This window comes from Oncorhynchus mykiss, chromosome 26, assembly GCF_057628025.1.
Source record: "Oncorhynchus mykiss isolate SJ-2025 chromosome 26, ASM5762802v1, whole genome shotgun sequence".
Lineage (NCBI taxonomy): Eukaryota > Metazoa > Chordata > Actinopteri > Salmoniformes > Salmonidae > Oncorhynchus > Oncorhynchus mykiss.
The window spans coordinates 25227501-25246808 of record NC_143047.1 but is presented as its reverse complement, the minus strand read 5'-3'; positions in this window follow the sequence as shown (position 1 = coordinate 25246808).

The window sequence follows — 19308 nt, the reverse complement described above, 5'->3', positions numbered from 1 at the left end:
AGTGACTGGGTGGTGGAGGGCTGTTACTTGGGCACACGTACAGCGTTTACACGGCCCTGTCCTCCTGGACACCCCCCCCCACCACCCACCCCCCCTTCCTGCCCCCCGCAGCACTGGTAGGAAGAGCACCATGTCAACTCCCAGCAGGCAATGGAGGTCCAGGCTCAGGTTATTGAAAATCTGTGTAACTCCATTTTCCCATTTGTCTTACTAAGTGTGAAAGGCTGATAGGCTCGGCTTAAACAATAATCCCTTATTGTCAGAGCTCTCTAATATTAAATCACAACCTTATGGGATCTTCACAAGTAATTTAGTGCAACAAAGTTCTTCATATCTCCCTTTATTTACTTTTGATCGTTACCTACACAAAGAGAGAAAGGAAAGTGCTATTTAAAATTGGAGGGAGCAAGCATTTATTCAGGAAATACTTTCAGAAGACAGATTAAAGAGCATTTATTTTGCTATAATTATGATTTGGATGACACCTAGAATTTACCTAGTAGCTCTCTGAATGAACGATGACATCAAATACAGTATAACCGATCATTTAGACTTTGGCTTGTCTCGTTTATTCTAGAGAATGATCTCAATAAGCAATACTGCTAACCTTCCATCTCCAACAGTGACGCTGTACACTCATAATAATGGTACAGCAGGGGTCCTCCAACATACGGCCTAATCCGGCCTTTGAATTTGGTCTCCGCAGAATAAACAATATCGGCCCGATAATTACTGTTAGTTGTGTAGATAAGGGGATGAACATGTATTTTTTGAGGAAATTAAATAATTATTTATAGCGCTTTGGAAATCAGACATACAAATCATGAGCAAGGAATCATTCCCGTCTTTGATAACAATCCTGATGGAAAGTTAAATCGTATTTCTCATTACAGACAGACATCTTCAAAAGGAGCAGGAATCTGTCAACAACCCAACAATCAAATACTGTATGTGGTGACCAAATGTTATCTGTAAGAGAAACAGGCTGATTTTGTGAGTCCCCTTAGAGTAGTAGCCTGCATGGTGAATGTAGCGAATGTGGTGACCAAATGTTCTCTTGTAAGAGAAACAGGCTGATTTTGTGAGTCCCCTTAGAGTAGTAGCCTGCATGGTGAATGTAGCGAATGTGGTGACCAAATGTTCTCTTGTAAGAGAAACAGGCTGATTTTGTGAGTCCCCTTAGAGTAGTAGCCTGCATGGTGAATGTAGCGAATGTGGTGACCAAATGTTATCTGTAAGAGAAACAGGCTGATTTTGTGAGTCCCCTTAGAGTAGTAGCCTGCATGGTGAATGTAGCGAATGTGGTGACCAAATGTTCTCTTGTAAGAGAAACGGGCTGATTTTGTGAGTCCCCTTAGAGTAGTAGCCTGCATGGTGAATATGGCATCAGTATAGTAGCGCTGAATTAGTTCAGCATTGGAAGTGCTGGAGGATGTAGGACCTTTGATGTTTAGATCTAGTCTACAATCTATCTATAGCATCCATAAAGTAACCCCATCATATTACTTATGGGCCATACATGCCCATATCATTTCACTGGATAGAGTGAAATGATGAGGCCTTTCCAAAAACATCAGGGTCACTGCTGGTTGTTGTTTCACTATGCACTACCAACCCCCAATGTCCAAGCTTGAGTCTCCTCTGCTCTGCTACAGGTAGCTAGCTCTCTCATTGGATATGTCCAAGCTTGAGTCTCCTCTGCTCTGCTACAGGTAGCTAGCTCTCTCATTGGATATGCAACACCCCGACTGTGGAGCTTACCTGATTAACCCAGCCAGTCACCAGATTAATTAGTCCCGTAAATTACGCCATCATTAGTCAATTGATTATTTCTAAATAATTACACTAAATGCATGGCATGAGGTGGGTGCAGTCACACACACTAATAAAGCTATTGGAAACATTTCAGTATTTCTACATAGGGAGAAAACATTAGTTGGCTTGTGTTTTTTCCACAACATTGGTTTTGCATAATGGAGCATTGGAGGAGAAGCCAAACCTAAACCATAATACAAGGAAAACAACCTCATATGACATTGTCTTCAGCAGTTCTCATTCTATTTGCTTTGCACTGAGCTATTGTACATGAACCCAGTCTGTCCTGCCAGGTCTATGGCTCTGAATTGGACTGTTATACAACCATTTCACGTTAGCACATCCGTGATATACAAAACATCCCTTACCTGCACTCACTGAAACACATGTATCAAAGAGGCTTTTTGAATAAATGGTCTAAAAGCAAATACAAACTATCCAGATTAGTCTATTATCCTATTAGAGCCACTCAGAACAGTATGATACAGGGGAGATAAAGAACAGGCCAGGCCCAACAGAGGACATTAAATGGGAGCAGGCAGGCAGGCAGGCAGGCAGCCCCCCCCCCCCCCCCCCTCCCCCCCTCCAACTGACCACTTTCTGTTCTCAGAGAAACAGCAGACCAGAGCAGAGAAGAGGCAGTCTGTGTCTGGGCTTAGAGAACGGGTCCGGCAGGGTTCAGACGCGGCCTAGCTAGTGAACGCCACAACCTCTCCCTCTCTCTTGAATCGAACAAATAAACTGCTACCATAGTTATATTTTTGTGTATGCAAGATGGAATTCAACACCAACAAAGCATCTACACGCACAAACAAATGATTCTGCTGGAAATGAAAAATAGGTTATTAAAGGCAAACATTAACAAATATTGAATATGATTTGTTCTCATCTTATCAAAGCGGCCTTCTTTTGTTGCACATCCAAAGGCAACTAGGGATTGATTCCCTGGCTTGACATCAGCACACAAAGCTTCAGAGGAAAGAGGCAGGCAGGAAGGCAGGGTGGCAGGCATGAACAAGCCACCCAAGATTACCAACAATCCTCTAGCCAGGACCCCCCTATGAGACGGTGTGCCTTTGGATGTACAGTATGTGTGCACAAAATGACTTTTCTAGTAGGGCTATATACGGCGTGCATTTCCTGGATACACCATGCTCTCACTTTGACTTACTATGCTTTGTTATGTTCTGACTTCACACAAGCAAATTGTCTCAAAGGGGATTTGGGGAGAAATGGTTAGTTAAGACAGGTAAAGACTAACGCATGATGACACTGTGTTTAATGAATTTGAACTCTCAATGTAAGGTAAAAGAAAGGAATGAAGAAAGGAATGAAAGAAGAAAGAGTGAAAGAAAAGCTTGCATATGAAGAAAGTAGAAAGTGGGGAAAAATTCCATTTCAAATAGCCCCTAAAGCAGCCTCTTTAAAGAAGCAGTCTCAGCATAAGGTAATCCCTTTGCAGATAAAGAAGTTCTTTCCACTCATAATCAACATATACAGTAATGCATCATTTTCTCCAGATAGCAAGAGCAGAATTAGTTCAAATTATTTTAAGTTTTTGCTAATTGCTTTTGGTGCCTGAAGCAGTTCGCTGCAGTGGCTCGTGTCTGAGCACTGCTAAACTACTGCAAAGTTTACATTCGCCTGCATTAGCGGCCCCCTGATTCATGGACTTTTCTCCCAGCTCTAAAGTAATGGTTTATGAAGCATTCAGGTCTTTATCTGTGTGTACACCTCCAATGTGATCGCGGGGCTAAACGGTATTTCCGCTAACACCCATCCTTTAAATTAAAAAAAGCAGTGGGCATGCATTTCCATGGACACAATCTAATACTCCCGATCCCAATGGGGCATTTACGGAGGGTTTTATAACTCTAATTATCTTCCACAATTACAGTATATCAACTTTTAGTGGCCCATTGTACTCCCGTAATACATCAAGTGGACAGGTGGCTCCACCACGTAGAGTATTGGTCTCGCATTGGCTAGCAAAGAAACACAAGTTCAGGAAGATGCAGTGCTCCATCCCTGGGTGATTATGAAGATGGCATATTGAGTTTTTAATAGAGTGGCACCAGGAGCATTGGAGCACATCCTTGCTTGTAATGCAATCGCAATGAGCCAGTGTGGCTTGACTAAGCCTCATTGTCAGTGTCAGAGAGAGAGGTCCATGCTGTGCTGTGCTGTGCTGTGTGGGAAAACCAGCCTGGAATTAGGTTTTAGCATTTAAACACTAATTTCTCCCTGAGGAGGAATAAAATCCCAGAATGGTTTGGGGTATACAATTCCAGGTATAGACTGGGTATAGTCTCCCATTACAGGTAGATTCTCTAGTTTTTAGAATAAGTCTGGTGCAAGCAGAAATATTTCAACATATATCCACATTGCAGGGGCAGGTTGGCTACTTCTCTCTGAATCAAAATAGATAGACAGTGTGTGGCCTTGGGACAGCTTTTGGTCATTTCATGTCAGGATTGTAGAGTAGGCAGAGGGGAAGGTATACAGTATCAGTTTGTTTTGTGGATGTTGGAGGGGCTGGGAACTAGTCCTGATCATATACAGTACCAAGCCTTCCGACACAGACAGATAGGGCCCCCCACACCACAGCACCGGATGCCTGCCGATGGCTGAGCCTCTGACTAAGCTGTTAATGTTCTGCAAAGAATGTGCAAATTGCAGAAACGAGTCCAAGTGTGGGCAGAAAACACTTCTGGTACTTAGAACCAGCGATGGAACAAATTTGGTCAAATTGGTAAAGTGCCCAAAGGGAGGAGGGAGATGTTCCACGGAAAACCAATTCCAAGCTTGGGTGAACTCGGGATTGTTTGGAAACTCTCCAATCTGGGGGCCTGCATTGAATTCTACGTCGGGCAGAAACTGAAGATTAGAATAAGGACCAAAAGAGCAGCAAAGGTACCACACAGGATGGTTCCTATAACGTTGCATTACAGTTCCACTGTAGAAGCAAACATACACCTGTCACTAACAGCAACATTGCAAAATCATTGCGTATGGTTGCGTGTAGACTCATTCAGTGGGCAGTCATGGCTGACGTAGATTTAGGTGCTGCTTTGAGGAGTCTGTTTGGAAAGCATCCTGTTTCCTGCTTTGATTTATTCCTGGTAGCACCAATTAAGCACAGCCCATTCCTGCAGGAGCTGAAGAGCTGCTGATGGATCTGTCATGGGATTGCATGATCAAAGAGAAAGAGAAAGAGAAAGGGAGAGAGAGAGAGGGCAAAATCTCATGCAATACCACATTTATTAGGGATTTAAGAGGCTTGTACTACATGGTGTAGCCACTGAAACAGTGCAGCTTAAATCATAAACAGCATAATGGAGACCTTAAAATAAAATGTTCCAACACATTAACACATTTCCAATGAATGAGCTCCCAAGATAATGTCAGTGAGACCTTGAAGCCTCCAAACATGCATTAACCCCCGGACCCCCTCATTCCCCTCGGTCCAGCTCATAAGAGTCACTGAAACCAGATTCTGATTTATAAAATCATTAAATTCCTGGGTTGTGTCATATCCCTGCGGCTTTTTAAAATATACTGTACATTTTTAAGCACTGATAAGCCAAAGAACCATCTCAATGTGAGTCAAAATTGAGAGCATGTAAATTATTTGGCCGGATATCATGTTTTTTTCATAAGCTTAAAAATATCTAGTATACACACTCCCCCATGCACGTGTGTAGGCCACCAGGAGCCAGAGTAGAGGGCCTGATTACTAAAGCCTGGTGATATGTAATACCACGTTCTACCTTCCACTCTACCATCCCCATCAGGACTACAAACAGGGGTTAATAGACACAGGGACAATGCACCATTCAAGACAATAACATCCTCATTCCCCCATTATTAAAGAACATCTTTTAAAAAAAAGTGATATGAAAAATCCTCAGACAACAGCAATAGCAATGCACAGTAGTACACTGTGTTGTATAGTGCTATGCTGCAGGTTGAAGTTTGGAAAGGCAAACATAAAGGTGAGGAGTATGAGGGAGATGTGGGGGCTGGGAGGGACACGTTAAATATAAAGTGCGTGGGCCCTAGAGTTAGCATGCCACCCAACCTCCCTCCCCAACTTCTGTCCTGGTGCTGCTTGACTTAGACAGATGGGTAAGGTAAATCAAGGCAGCTGAGTGGAGAGCGCTGGTGACAGCGCATTAGGGCCCCTCTGAATGAACTGTCACAAGTGCACGGCGAAAGTAAAGTTTGATCATACGTGGCCGCCGTCCTGTCAGACATCCTTAAAAGCAAATGGGGCCTAAGTGCAGCACAGCTCCGCCGAGGCTGAGATGACAGTTGGAGTCGGAGCAGAAAGGGGGCATCTATGCCCCATCCTCTCCTCCATCCCAGGGAGAGGAGAAGAGGACAATGAGGTGAGGAGGAGTGAGGAGGAGTGGGCCAGGATCTCTCTCACCCTGTACCCTGGCCCTCCCAGTAAAAGCATCTGACAAAGTGTCAGCCTACCACATCATCATCCGTATCATTAAGGCCCAGGACCCAACTTTTATGCTGCTCTCGCAAACCTTCAAGGATCCGGACAAATTTTCCCCCAGCATGTGCATTTTCTTGCCAACACTGGAAAATCTAATTGGAAAAAGGTACTATTTTATTCATCAATATGATGGAGCTCTGAGTCAGAGTTGTCAGAGAGTGGCTCTAGGAGTGAAGCCCTGCGTGCTACTGGAGACTGGAGAGAGGCAGCACTGGGGGAATACTGTACATTAAATTCCATCCAGCCCATGTAAATGCCACTACATGTAAGTCCTATACACACAAAGCAATTACAGCTACTTAAGAGAAGAGCTCAGCTACATTACAATGATGGCAGTGACTGATTATACAGCAGTTGGCAGATCTAACTCATCTAGTGGACCACCATAATGAACGCAGGATTAAATAACTGTACAACATCAGTCTCGTAAACCCTAGGCAACAGTGACTCGTTTGGCATGGAGGAACTACGTCACTGCCCACGTCACAGCTTACATTTTTACGAGTGCATTTCGGAAGTGGCTATTTTTCATCAACTACCTTCACTAAAACTACTGCAAAGGCTTTGTCTGCAAACTTTAGTTTTGAATCACGATTCATTGGGAGAGTTGTTTATCTGAAGAGGACCGACCCAGGAACAAATCTTTCCTCTTATTGAAGTTTCCAAAAAAGTCCATAATTGAACCTAGACCCTAGTCACTGTTGCCTAGCATTGGATTTTCAAGACTAGTACAACATGGAGGCCAAGCAGAACTCCATTTCAGATACGACAGAGGCCTTGTTACTCCCAAAACATCATCCATCAGGCTAGAAAACAACATAATGTACAGTAGGAATCATTATGCAGGTACAAGGCACTGTCCCTTTCTATATTTTATGACTGAGTTCCAGGCCCCCAGTCACTCAGACCAGGCAGCGATGGGGAACATGTTTACCTCACCCCAGTCCCTCACTCAGATGCTGCTCCTTGGTGTTTGCTACTCCACTCTTCCATTAAACCGTGTGTAGAGGCCCGTGCCCACTGTTTAGACTGGCTCTGAGGTGCTTCTGGCTGTAAGAGACTGGCCTCCCCATTCCCTCAAACCCACACTCACTGGGTCCCCTGTGGACCAGCACACCTCATTTCTGATGCAAAAGAGAACTTTCATAAGATGAGAGAGAAACAAACAAAGACATATCCAGACATAGATTGAACTTTGTTGTTCTCAACCAATTTGTTTGGTGGGGGTTAGTGGGAAAATGGGCTGTTTTACAAATGGAATGCTTTAGACACTTAAAAATGCACTTGATGTGTGTGTGTAACGCTTGCGTATCCAATGTGGGATTATCATTAAGACATAAAAAATGCATACATTTTCAGAAGCCATTTAGAATCCCTGTTGAACCCATCGCTTGTTGTATTTGGTACCTCAAAATATGACTTATGGTGTAATATACTGTAAGTACTAACCTATATGAGATGATTAAACTAAATAAACAGACTAAACCATTTTTTGTACAGTATATGATTGCACTCAATTCATTTTTCAACCACGGCGGATGACATCAGCCCCCTAAAGCTCCCAAATCCAGCTGATGCTAACTCAAAAAGGGCCTCATCTCCTCTGGCTTTCCACAGCAACACTCAGTGGACGGGAATCGACCCAGGTCTAACAGTGCGTCTGGACCATCACGGACAGCCATTAAGAGCAATTCATGTGGACGGAGGGAGCGCTTGACAGGTCCAATCTCAGTGACAGATGTCATTATAACCTGTAAAATGTGATACTGGCACTTTAAGGTTATATCACCTTACCCCTCTGCTCTGGTAGTGCTAGGCCCATCTGCTGGCTCTATAATAAGGCTGGCCTCTTTGTTGTGGGTCTAACAGGCAATCTCTGTCCTCCTGAAGAAAAGACTGACCATCCAGCCCCGAGTGCTTGATATACTAAAGCGTAATGAACATCTCTGCTGAAGAGCTAGAGATTAAAGACAACAGGATCCTTGACTTCCTGACGGGTTGCCCTCAGGTGGTAAGAGTAGGTAACAACACATCCGCCACGCTGATCCTCAACACAGGGGCCCCTCAGGGATATGTGCTCAGCCCCCTCCTGACTCCCTGTTCACTCATGACTGCACGGCCAGGCACGACTCCAACACCATCTGATCACCGACAACAACAAGACAGCCCATAGGGAGGATGTGAAAGACCTGGCCGTGTGGTGCCAGGACAACAACCTCTCCCACAACATGATCAAGACAAAGGAGATGATTATGGACTACAGGAAAAAGAGGACCGAGCACGCCCCCATTCTCATCGATGGGGTTGAAGTGGAGCAGGTTGAGAGCTTCAAGTTCCTTGGTGTCCACATCACCAACAAACTAACATGGTCCAAGCACACAGACAGTTGTAAAGCGGGCACGACAAAACCTATTCCCCCTCAGGAGACTGAAAAGATTTGGCATGGGTCCTCAGATCCTCAAAAGGTTCTACAGCTGCACCATCGGTTGCATCACTGCCTGGTATGGCAACTGCTCCTCCTCCGACCGCAAGGCACTACAGAGGGTAGTGCGAATGGCCAAGTACATCACTGGAGCCAAGCTTCCTGCCATTCAAGACCTCTATACCAGGCGGTGTCAGAGGAAGGCCCTAAAAATTGTCAAAGACTCCAGCCACCCTAGTCATAGACTGTTCTCTCTGCTACCGTTTGGCAAGCGGTACCGGAGCGCCAAGTCTAGGTCAAAAAGGCTTCTAAACATCTTCTACCCCCAATCAAATCAAATTTCAAATCAAATGTATTTTTATATAGCCCTTCGTACATCAGCTGATATCTCAAAGTGCTGTACAGAAACCCAATCCATAAGACTCCTGAACATCTAGCCAAATGGCTACCCAGACTATTTGCATTGCCCCCCCCCCCCCCCCCTCTCCACACCACTCTCTGTTGTCATCTATGCATAGTCACTTAAATAACTCTACCTACATGTACATACTACCTCAACTAACCGGTGCCCCGGCACATTGACTCTGTACCGGCACCCCCTGTATATACTGTTAATTTTTTCTGCTGCTCTTAAATTACTTGTTACTTTTATCTCTTATTTTTATCTGTATTTTTTTTAAGTGCACTGTTGGTTAGGGGCTCGTAAGTAATCATTTCACTATAAAGTCTACACCTGTTGTATTCGGCGCATGTGACTAATAACATTTGATTTGAAAGCGAACTGTTAGTGTGTAGATAAAGATGCTCTCAGACCAGGCCAGCTCGTCTTCTTGGGTCGCACGTTTATTCAAATGGAAGGTTCAGAAGATCAAGGTTATTTCCTCTCAGAATAAATCAGAGTGTATTGCACATCCCACTATCTTTGAGAGATACACGCACACGTTTATTAGTTGCCAAACACTTGATGCGTCACCCCATCGCCCCGGGCCCTCCAAAGTCCTTGAAACGAGGAGCTGTTAAAAACATACTTTAAGCATCAGGTAGTTCATTTTCTCAATGTCAACATGAAGCCCTGTCAAAAAATGAATGCCCTCTTTCTCTGGGCAGATAAGCAGGCTTCAGTACACCAGGCTCATTCAGAGGAAGAAAACATGCAAGTCGCTGCCTTGTGACGAGCAAGTTTTCTTTTTTTTTCTCCTCTCCCTCTTCTTTTTTCAGAAAGCCACCCAAGAAGAGATTAATCATGAAGGGAAAACTCAACTTCACCCTCTAGCTGCAGGTCACAGTTCTTATTTCGTGTGGAATTGGCTTTGGGAAAGCAGAAGGCCTGCCGGGGGGCAGGGACCTGATATGAGAGGAATTTGAGAATGAAGCAGAGGGGATTGATTAGCCCACTTCATATCCCACACTCCGTAAGCACACTCCAGCTGCAATCTAACACACCGCTGAGCTGAATAGACAAGAGAAATTGGATTCTTTCCTAATATTTAACCTTCAAGTCAGCTCTAACAGCTGTTGATGGGTTGCTCTCCCAGGTAGTTACAGGAGCACATTTTACACGCCGCATAAGAGAGAGAAAAACAGAGATGATGACTTTTCTAGAAGTTATTCAATTACAATGGTGCAAAGAGCTGGCATGCCGTGGATACAGGACACCTGCAGATGACTAACTAACAAATTGATGCTCTAAATAATTATTCCCCTAGAAATGTGTGAATGTATGCAGGCATGCATAAACACAGACACACGAGCACAGACATTTCAGTGCGTGTGTAATTAATACCAACAGTTAGGATAAAGGATGGATCTCATATTGCTGTAATGACCCTGGTTTATGTTCTTCGAATGGGCCCATTTTTAGACTTAGCACAACGCTTTAGAGAAAACATCTAGTTACTGTGGCATTCCAACCAATCATCACATTTCACTGACAGCTGTCAGAACAGAGCATGATGGGATCTCGCCCCCTCACTCTTTAGTCTCAAGTGTAACTACTATTTAAGTCTGATTTCCAAAGGCATTGTAGATGAATTTGACTTTGCCCAGATAGACTTACCTCATTCATATTTTGATTGATCAGCAGTGCTATTCGTAGGCACATTGACATATGGGGGACAACAACTGAAATCTAGTGACTTCATTTAAAGTTCAAAGAGATGCAGTCTATTCATATCCCCCGTAACGTTCTCTATGGCAGCCTTTAGAATGTGTTGACGGGAGTGGAGGAGGTAATCATGCTCTTTTCTCAACTCATTAAGTAGAACAGTTTATTCCAAGCAAAGTGTTGCTCATTTGAATGGGCACAAGAGCGGATGTCTTATGATAATTTAGTGCTTAGAATTGCAGAATATTGAAACTGATTCATTAGTGGAGTCACACGTTTTAATATTAGCACCTTCTGTTCTATTACTGCAGTAATGCCTGAAGACATGGAGAGAGAGGCTCTCCTTCTCCTCAACCAACACTGCAGGCCACATAATCGGGGCAGGGGATGCAGTACTGCTCTAGGCCTGTGGCACAACATGGATTACCAGAGTGAATTTGAAGTAAATTAGCTATTAACTGACTTTTTAAAAATGAGTTTGTCGTTTCCATTTTTAAAAGCATATTATAAGTGTGAGAAAGCAATTCAATAAAGTGGTCTGGTACAAATCTATACTTAAATGAAGCATTACTTTCAATTACAGTTCGGCTTTTATCTTTGCCTTTAGTTGATATAACCAATTAATCATACTGAGATGTTCTTAATTCATTATGGCTTCTCTTCTCTATGTTTGTCAGTGTGTGTATGTGTTCACGTGCGAGAGAGAGAGAGAGAGAGAGAGAGAGAGAGAGAGAGAGAGAGAGATATCAAGGGGAAGAAATGGATAATGCTCTAAGTTCTGAAAATGAGATGTTGACAACGTGTTGCACAATTTCTTTCCCTACTTCACCTTTTAACAATGACTCTCACTATATCCATGACTTAATTCTACTGAGTATATCAAATAAATGCTAACTCTATCTTGTAGAGACACTATTAAGGTTTTGCGAAGGAGGATGCTCATCCAGACATGAGCTGAGTGCATAACAGTAACAAAGCAAAGCCCAACAAACAGTCCCCTTTTCCTGGAGTTTCCACACAATGACTATCGAGCAAAACACACAAACACCAACTCACTGGGGAGCCTGGGCACCAGAAAACTATCTCACAACACAAATTAATTGGAGAAAAAAAATACTAATTCTGACATTCCCCGAAGAGAGTCTTTCATCTTATAAATAGTGGCTGCAGACTTGAGTATTTGTTGCTTAAGTAACACAGCCTAGCAGATGATGGGAGTCGTTTCCCTCGGTCCCAGGGGCCCAGCATCACAAAGAACACTTGTTTAGCGACTTGCCGATTGGGTCCCAACACAGGCTGTGACTGTGCCCAACCTCACCTAGAAACCTGCTCTATTTGCATTCTACATCTCCAGACGCTCCGCACCAGGCGCCTTCTGAGGGGATGCTACATCCCAGACATGGCATCAGAAACACACACATAAATTAGACTCTCTCCCCTATCTCCCCCTCCATCTTTCTCTGCTCCTCTCATCCCTTTATCCCCCTCATTTGTCCCATGGCTTCTTCCTCACATCACAGTTCACGTGGAGGAGAGACTCTGATTCAACTTTTAAGTTTCCTTGTTTAATTACTCTCTGTATTTCTATTTCCTCAGGCTGAAGTGTGAGCCATGCTGTCCTCTTTTTAAGTCCTGAAACTTACGTTTAATTGAGGGTTGGATATGTAATTTTGAATAAAACAACAGTGTAAAATAAAGTTCACTTGAACTTACACTTGAAATCCCAGAGCTGCATCCATTCTATAAAACGTAGTGATGTTTTGAGTTGACTTTGCGTGTGGTATCGTCTCTGACTCTTTGCTGAGGCGCTCTGTCAATCTAATTTCCCTGTCACATTCATAGCACATGTTTTGGATCTGCTCCTGTGCCTTTCATTCAGTAGACTGGTTGCAGTAGATTGGAGTGGAACGGGGCCCAAAAAGAGGAAGAAAAACTGTGCCTCCCAATCTGCTCATCTGTGAGAGGGGAGAAGACATAGCGACACTCCACGGTTGACTCTTTAAACTCTGGCCCCCAACCTCTCCTCTCCTTGTCTGTCCAGACAGTCACACTCCATGCTGGCACATCATTTGCTATCGCTCCAAATGCCCTCATTCATTTATCGTCCCCAGTGAAACCTCATATACCAATCACTGACATGTATTTTATTTTTCTAATTAAATATAATTTTGAAGCTCTTTAAATCCAGCTTCATCCAAATACACTATCATTTTTTTCATTTTCTTTTGTACATGATATAAGACATCAACTCAATAATTTATTAAATTACTTTTCCCATTCATTTCCTTCTATCTATAATTGATCTCTTCAGTCGAAATTCTGTTGTTCCTCTTACTCAGCCAGTCTGCGGAGAGGCTGCGTGATATCACTGTGAACACTGGACCGCCAGCCCCCCTCCTGTAGCCCCCCTCACACAGAAACACTCCATTATTCTGGACCTCTGTTTGTATGGCAGGGTTAGGGATGGGCCTGGGGCCTGATTTAGACAGGGTGGTCAAATGCAATGGATCTACCCCTCTACCAATGTTACTCTTTAGGATATGAAAACACATTGGAAGATATCTTCTATAAACTCAAATAGTCTGAGGTGTAAATATGGACAGTGGACCTTAAAGCCAAACCTTGAACTCCAGGAAGAGTAGCTGCTGATTTTTCAGTAGCTAATGGGGATCCTAATAAAATAAATAAAATAATATTATTTTTCAAGCATACTGCAAAATTCCTAGAGACACATCATATTAGATACTTTCTCTCCTCTGATTTCACTGGTATTGTCATGCCAACGTATATAAATATGAATAAAGCGGGTTCAATATTGATGTTGCTGCTAGACACTTCTATTAAGTGCTCCCATCCAAAATATGACACACAATTATCTATTTAGGGTTAAGACTCAATCTGGCTGATGGAATAGGAGGGGGGTTGTTATCCACATAGGAGATTTCCACATATCTTCTCCCTCTTTCTCCCCCAATTGAGACCCTTCAGTTGAGAGTGCAACGGAGACAATGTCAGGGAGAAATATCAGGAAATAATAACCTGGGTTGTGAACAACAGCGATGAGTATTAAGCTCTGCCCTGATCCTCTAAGCATTCTCGGCAGCCAGCTTTCAATAGCAGCTGTGTAGAGGAGAGAATTACTATATTACTGAGAGAGAGAGAGAGAGAGAGAGAGAGAGAGAGAGAGAGAGAGAGAGAGAGAGAGAGAGAGAGAGAGAGAGAGAGAGAGAGAGAGAGAGAGAGAGAGAGAGAGAGAGAGAGAGAGAGAGAGAGAGAGAGAGAGAGAGAGAGAGAGAGCTTAACAGCCTCTGCAAATTGGGCCATAATTAAATGCTTACAAAATTCCATGCTTAGCTCATTTTAAAATTCAAGTGCTTCTTTGAAGCAATTTCCTTTCTTTAATTACAATTTCCTGTCTAGTTTGACATTTACAATGCAATCTTCTGGAACGTGTTTGTGATGTATTATTCCTGCCTCTATCACAATGTCACTCGGAAGAAATGAGTTTATAAAATAAGAACTCAAATTATTATGGCCTTTGACCAATAAAGCTGGCTCATTATTTCAGGCCGGAGAAAAGATGAACATTTCTGACAACCAAATAGAGGGGGGATCAGTGAGGGAAAGCGATTGTTAAATTTTCAAAAAGTGCCTTTTCTAATAAGAAAACGGAAAGTAGGGGTTATAAAGCAATCTCTTCCAGGAGAAAAATAGAGAGTTGTTTGATGGTATCCAAGTTCTCTGAATGTGAATGTCTCTGTGGTTCTCACTACAGCTGGTCCACATTTGTGAATATTCATGTGGTCATGCCTGTAATCTCAGAGAGATCCGACAATGCCTGGATGTTGTGGGAACTGAACACAGAGGTTCTTAGCTCCCCAAAACAATTGGCCCATGTATCCCCCCAGCCAGTGAAACAATGGAGGTTCTTGGGGGATGAAGGCATCTCCTGTTCTCTTGGGTTCAATCTGACTAATACTAATATTTGCCAAGGGTCTGAATATCAAACAATATCTTAGTCTGAGATAATATCCTCCTTTCATCTGAGACTCACTGTGAAGGCCTGAATCAAGGACCAGGAATGATCGCAGCCTTCATCCTCTCTTCACCAGCAACATCAAACCTTCTCCTCAGATAGGCCTAATGACATTCCCTGCCACATTCACTACAGTTGTAAGAGATCTGAGCTCAGCTCCCCATAATGTGTTACAAATCTCTTCACAGGTGTTAAATTATATCAAGAATTATCCCTGAAAAATATTAGCTCTTAAATACAGTAAGTGAAGCTTTCCCATGGTGGATATCCATAGGAATAACCCTTTTTAATTAAAGACAATTCCTACACTAAATAAAGAAGCTTTGCCAGTATTTCCTATTACGTCATGTGGATGTGAACTGCCATCATGCAAAGTGCATGTAAGAAACAAACAGGTGGGCTGATCTTCTTCATACAAATCAATATGGTCTTTCTCTGAGTCGCTCTGGTAGTGCAGTTTCCTGTGGACTTCCCTCACTCTGGACTATGGCTCATGTTTTAACGCCACACACATCCATCACCAGCCTAAGAATCATATCAATACTCACCCATTTTCCCATTTGTAGGAGGATGAGTAGATCAATTCATGTAAAGAGAGCCGGGACCAGACATCCGTTTTAGAGATTAGAACATATATTGGCTACTTGTCTGATGGAAGGCTGAGGGTTCATTAAGTCAATGGAATCATTAATCAATAGGTAAACTTCAAGTAGCCCTCTTAGTTAGGGCTGGGCCCAGCTGACTTCCTACTGCACATCACAACCATGCAGTGAGACTAAAATGCTCTGCATCTGTCTCACAGCGTGCTCAAAAGTTATTCCTTTAATTTGCCATAATGCACCACCGATGGATTCTGATGTGTGATTGTCTCTGGTTTCATCTTCTAGTAGAACAATGTCAACTACCGTTCTCTTTGAAGGACACTGATTCAAAATAGAAACAAAGACAGATACAGAAACATGACAAGTCCTCTCTGTGAAGGACAATGTCAACTACCGTTCTCTTTGAAGGACACTGATTCAAAATAGAAACAAAGACAGACACAGAAACATGTCCTCTCTGTGAAGGATAATGACAACTATCGTTCTCTTTGAAGGACACTGATTCAAAATAGAAACAAAGACAGACACAGAAACATGACAAGTCCTCTCTGTGAAGGATAATGACAACTACCGTTCTCTTTGAAGGACACTGATTCCAAATAGAAACAAAGACAGATACAGAAACAAGTCGTCTCTGTGAAGGATAATGACAACTGCTGGGTTTCACAGGCCTCAATCAACCTAGTCTATGTTAATCACACAAAATATATTTTCCTTCCATTTCTCCTCTACCACATTCTAACTCAATGCCACATTCCCCCTGTGATTCTTGAGTGTCACTTGTGTCCACCTGAATTATTGTTTGTGTGTAATGCAGAGGAAGGGAGCTGCGCTAAGCCCAGCATGCAGAGGGAAGTGGCCATGCCCCCCTGATTGATTGTTAAGTGTTGTCCAGGAGCCCATCGCCAGGCTCCACTTAACGGCCTGCACCGCAGAAAGCAATCAGTGGATGTTACTGAGAGTCTCGTGGGGACGGCCGCAGCCATGATTGATCTTCAGCGGACCTCTGTGGATGTCTGAGAGAGCTGGGCTACGCTGCAGCCCGCCGTCCCTCCATCCGGCCACAGTGGGTCCAGAGAAGCACACCCTCAACCAAATGATAGTACAGAGCAGCACAGCATGTCTCCACTGATGCCTGGGATTCCCATACCCTGAAACAGTGTGAATGTCTGTGGTGTCTAAGAGTATTATTGGTCTTGTACTGCCATACTTGTCCTTGTGGACGTATGTCTCCAGGCACTGTACCTGAAGGCACACCCGACACACACACACAGACACACACCCCAACTCTCCAGCGGAGTGTCACAGTGTGCCATAGTATTCAGTGACCACAACGTGTGGTGTTAGTCTCATTACAGAGAGTGCAAAGGGACATGGGCAGTAGGGACACACTCTGGCCCGCAGAGAAATGGCAGTAGGGACACACTCTGGCCCGCAGAGAAATGGCAGTAGGGACACACTCTGGCCCGCAGAGAAATGGCAGTAGGGACACACTCTGGCCCGCAGAGAAATGGCTCCTCTTCTAATCTCAAAGGTCACGTTTGGTCATTAAAATATAAAACTGCATTATATCACGGCGACTCCTATGACCCTGGGAGATTTTTCCGGCCTGTTGTTTTAGGTTAGGTCACTGTACTATAGTGGGACAGCTAAAGTGAACTAAAGCTTAGTAGAGGACATATCTGACCTGTACCACAAAACATGTCCTTCAGCAATGTCATGCTTGAGAGAAAAGAGAAACATTGTATTAGGTTTGATCATATCTGGGGTTTGACTTCAAAATCAATATACTCTATGTCCATGAGTCGGTAAATTGAAAATGTGGTAACAACATACAGTTGAAGTAGGAAGTTTACATACACTTAGGTTGGAGTCATTAAAACTAGTTTTTCAACCACTCCACAAATGTCTTGTTAACAAACTATAGTTTTGACAAGTCGGTTAGGACATCTACTTTGTTGTTTACTGACAGATTATTTCACTTATAATTAACTGTATCACAATTCCAGTGAGTCAGAAGTTTACATACACTAAGTTGACTGGGCCTTTAAACAGCTTGGAAAATTCCAGAAAATTATGTCATGGCTTTAGAAGCTTCTGATAGGCTAATTGACATCATTTGAGTCAATTGGAGGTTTACCTGTGGATGTATTTCAAGGCTTATCTTCAACCTCAGTGCATCTTTACTTGGCATCATGGGAAAATCAAAAGATATCAGCCAAGACTTCAGAAAAGGAATTGTAGACCTCCACAAGTCTGGTTCATCCTTGGGAGCAATTTACAAACACCTGAAGGTACCATGTCCATCTATACAAACAATAGTACGCAAGTATAAACACCACGGTACCACGCAGCCATCATACCGCTCAGGAAGGAGACGCGTTCTGTCTCCTGGAGATGAACGTACTTTGGTGCGAAAAGTGCAAATCAATCCCAGAACAACAGCAAATGACCTTGTGAAGATGCTGGAGGAAACAGGTGCAACATTATCTATATCCACAGTAAAACGAGTCCTATATCGACATAACCTGATAGGCTGCTCAGCAAGGAAGAAGCCACTTCTCCAAAACCGCCATAAAAAGCCAGACTACGGTTTGCAACTGTACATGGGGACAAATATCGTACTTTTTGGAGAAACGTCCTCTGGTCTGATGAAACAAAAATAGTACTGTTTGGCCATAATGACCATCCTTATGTTTGGAGGAAAAAGGGGGAGGCTTGCATGCTGAAGAACACCATCCCAACTGTGAAGCACGGGGATGGCAGCATCATGGTGCTGGGGTGCTTTGCTGCAGGAGGGACTGGTGCACTTCACAAAATAGATTGCATCATGAGGCAGGAAAATTATGTGGATATATTGAAGCACCATCTCAAGACATCAGTCATGAAGTTAAAGCTTGGTCGAAAATGGGTCTTCCAAATGGACAATGACCCCAAGCATACTTCCAAAGATGTGGCAAGATGTCTTAAGGACAACAAAGTCAAGGTATTGGAGTGGCCATCACAAAGCCCTGACCTCAATCCTATAGAACACTTGTGGGCAGAACTGAAAAGGCATGTGCGAGCAAGGAGGCCTACAATCCTGACTCAGTTACACCAGTTCTGTCAGGAGAAATGGGCCAAAATTCAACCAACTTATGATGGGAAGCTTGTGGAATGCTTCCCAAAATGTTTGGCCCAAGTTAAACAATTTAAAGGCAATGCTACCAAATACTAATTGACTGTATGTAAACTTCTGACCCACTGGGAATATGATGAAATAAATTAAAGCTGAAATAAATCATTCTCTCTACTATTATTGTAACATTTCATTTAAAATAAAGTAGTGATCCTAACTGGCCTAAAACAGGGATTTTATCTTGGATTAAATGACAGGAATTGTGAAAAACTGTGTTTAAATGTATTTGGCTAAGGTGCATGTAAACTTCCGGCTTCAACTGTATGTAGCTACTTAATTTCCAACATGTATTTTCAACAGCGACATTCAGGCTGGAATGAGGTCAGCAAACCATAGATCATGCTTTTTAACTCTCCAAACAGATCATCGCACTGAATTACTCCATTACAAAATCGACTGCTGTTGGATCACAGGATTTTCTTTGCATGGTTTTATGCTAGCCAAGTGAATGGCTGGTATTTGAGAAGAGAAGTGCAGCATGGTCTTATGCTGCCCAGTTTCTGTGTGCCATGGAAGGCTACCTAATATACACAACCTCTATCCTAAACAATGGCCCCAAGTCGGGGGTTAAGCAGGGCAGAAGTAGAGGGGACCAGGAACAAGATAAGGCCTGGGGACATCCCCCTCATATGCTGCTTCTA